Source organism: Colobus angolensis, unplaced genomic scaffold (genome assembly GCF_000951035.1).
Source record: "Colobus angolensis palliatus isolate OR3802 unplaced genomic scaffold, Cang.pa_1.0 Scaffold439, whole genome shotgun sequence".
Taxonomy (NCBI): domain Eukaryota; kingdom Metazoa; phylum Chordata; class Mammalia; order Primates; family Cercopithecidae; genus Colobus; species Colobus angolensis.
The window spans coordinates 1-3355 of record NW_012117810.1 but is presented as its reverse complement, the minus strand read 5'-3'; positions in this window follow the sequence as shown (position 1 = coordinate 3355).

Sequence of the window (3355 nt, the reverse complement as noted above, 5' to 3'; positions counted from 1 at the left end):
ATATATCTTAGAAGTAAAAACTAATAAACTAATAATTAAAATATTTATAAACTTCTCTACAATTAAACATGGATTACATATCAACAAAAATTACAGCTTTACTTTTAAAAGTTTTTCAAAAATGTAGTGAAAAGCGTGGTTTTACAGCTGCATCTATTTATTTATTTAGTATTTTGGCAATTCTCTTTAATGTTTGGCTTAATAAGAAAACAGCTACATTTTCATATCCGCTTTGGCATCCAATCTGATGCAATATCATATTTCATGTAGTCTCTGGAGAACAACATACAATCATGAGAAGAACAGAATTAAAAATTTAACCTGTTAGTATTGTTAAGATTTATTGTGAACTATGAACCCACAGAAAAGGAGTCAGGGACTTCAAGGTGCCGTGGGTCACATTTTGTGAATGAATGGCCTAGGGGTGAAAGAAAAATATGTTAAACATTCTTCGCTTATTAGTTAGAATATTCCTAAAGAGACACTACCCTCAGTAACTACCTTATTACCTTGAGGGAATCAAAGAATAAATTATTTATTCTTTCTATTTATTTGCCAGTTCTCAAGAGGATGAATGCTTTATATGGCATTCTCCACAAGCAATCAATTTTTTTGCATAATTGTATACTCATGAATTTCAGCTTATTTAAAATGTTTGGATCTCTCTTAGTAGTTGTTTTATTGAAGCTCAAATTGTCCTATCTGTGACAATGAGACTTTTTTCAAGTCAGTTCTTCCTGAACTCCATCAATACACCTCTGTCATCAAGACTCTATTGCTTTCTGATGTGGCAAAGTTGCTCAAGGTTCTTGCCAAAATTTCTTGCCCTACACTGGAAATTAGGAAGGATCTTTGGTCCTTGTTAGTGGAAAACATGTGATATGGAAATTACTGGGTTAATCCTGGTGTCTAGGCCTTCTAAGGGGGAAAACCTAAAAAAAAATTAGACTGGGAAGCTTTTTAAGGATAAATATCATCACAAGCTCATATTTATACTTTCACTTCAAATTCAAAACTACATGTTTAACTCATCAGTCTCACTTATACTTCTCTTTTCTCCCACACGGAAAATCTTGGTTTCCAATGAATCAACGTAATTATGTATTCACCTAATCCCACTATATACGTTACAGTCAGAATAGAAATACGAACACTATGTCAGAAAGATGGTGGAATAGGAGGTAACCCACTCATATACCCCACTCCAAGAATTGTCTACTCATCCACAGACAAAAGTTTCTCTGAGGAAGCCTCAGGAATTAGGAAGGAATCTGTGAAAATTCAGTGGAACCTAAGCCCTAGGTAGGCAGCTTTGGGTTTGCAGACCAGCACCTGGATAGCAGATCCACCAATGCTACTCCAGGTTTCAAACTTGGAACATCCACATTAACCAAAGGCTTGGCTACACCCCAATTTTGTCTTGAGTCTTGAACCAAATACATCTGCCAATATGTCTAGGAGGAATCACGTACACTAGTGCCTTGGCAGAAAAGCTCTTCTGCCCATTACATTTTTGGCAGTGAATCTGAAACTTACCCTGTAATTTGGCTCCAGACCCACTCAGCTGTGATCTTAGTTTGTTACTGTTCACACAAGGATACCTAGAGAAAGACTTACCCATATCTCATAGCCAGGAAATTACCCATTTTTCTGAACCTCCTTGATGGGACCACCAACCTTTGTCCCAAAATAGATCCTGAGGGGACCCAGTCTCAGCTCCAGCTCCTCTCACTACAGTTGGGAAATTCTCTTGCACATACATGTGACTACTGGAGATTGTATGCCCACCTGAGATACCAGGGAGAGTTGCCAGCATCCATCCCACAATGGATCCTGAGGATGCACAGTCTTAGCTCCAGCTCCTACCATTGTAGTCACGGAATTCCTCTGCCCATGCAGCAAACTGCTGGGAAGTGCACACATCTGGAAATGATGTAAGACTGAGGTAAGTCTGTCAGCCACCCTCCTACAGCAGATCCTGAGCCGGGACAGTCTCAGAACTATCACCTTTTAATTCAATTGGGGAATTGTCCTAAATGTGCAGGGATCTACCAGGAAATGTACACCTATCTGAGCCAATGAGGCAGGCTTCTGGACTTAGGTCCCTGGTCAGCTTCCTCACACAACTTGGGTACACTCCTTGGGTCTTCCTCATATCCTTCTACATAAGGGCTCCATGCCAACCTGACAGCCCTCGTGAGACAGGGAACCTGGGCTTAGCGTTCCCTCGACTGCTGAAACGGCTGCTGTAGTCATGGACTCTGACATTAGGTTTGCTTAAATTCTGGACAGTCCCAGTGAAGAAAAACAGGCATAAACAAAGCCAGACTGTGAAGACTAAAATAAATACCTTTATTCAAAGCAAATACATCAATGTACATCCACAAGCATCAAGAACAACCAGGGAATTATGACCTCACCAAGCAGACATAACAAGATGCCAGTGACAAACCCTAAAGTGATGGAGAAGTATTATCTCTCGAGGAATTCAGAATAGCTTGTTAAGGAGGCTTAGTGAATTTCAGTAAAACACAGAGAAAAACAATTCAGAAATTTATCAGAGAAGTTTAACAGGGAGTAAAATAATGAAAGATCTAACAAATCCTAGAGCTAAAAGATGCAATGAATGAAATAAGAAATGCAATACAGAGCATTAATAGCAGAATTAATCAAGCAGAAGAAAAAAAATCAGTGAAGAAAAAAATAGACTATTTGAAATATTGCCAAAGGAGAACAAAGAATAAAAGAAAAAAAGAAACAAGTGAAGTTCATGGAGTCTATGGGATGCTACTGAAAGAGCAAATACTTGGGTCATCAGAGTTCAAGAGGGTGCAGAAAAAGACAAAGAGATAGAAGGCTTATTCACAGAAATCATAATAGAAAATTTTACAATCCTGGAAAAAGATGTAAATGCTGTAGAGGAAGGTCAAAGGCCATCAATCAGATTGAACACAAATAGAACTACCTCAAGACACACCCTTTGACTCCCAGAAACAGAGCATTCTAAAAACAGTAATACAAAAGAAGCAAATAACATGTAAGGGAATGTTGATATGCCTGGCAACAGACTTTTCAGCAGAAACCTTGCAGGCCAAAAAGTGTAGGACAATATATTCAGAATGCTGAAAGAAAAAGATTGCCAACCAAGAATAAAGTAACTGGCAAATATATCCTTCATAAATGAAGGAGAGATAAAGACTTTTCCAGACAAACAAAAGCCAACTAATTGCAACACCACCTGATCTGTCCTACAAGAAATAACAAAGGATTATAAATCATGCTGCTATAAAGACACATGCACACGTATGTTTATTGCGGCACTATTCACAATAGCAAAGACTTGGAATCAACCCAA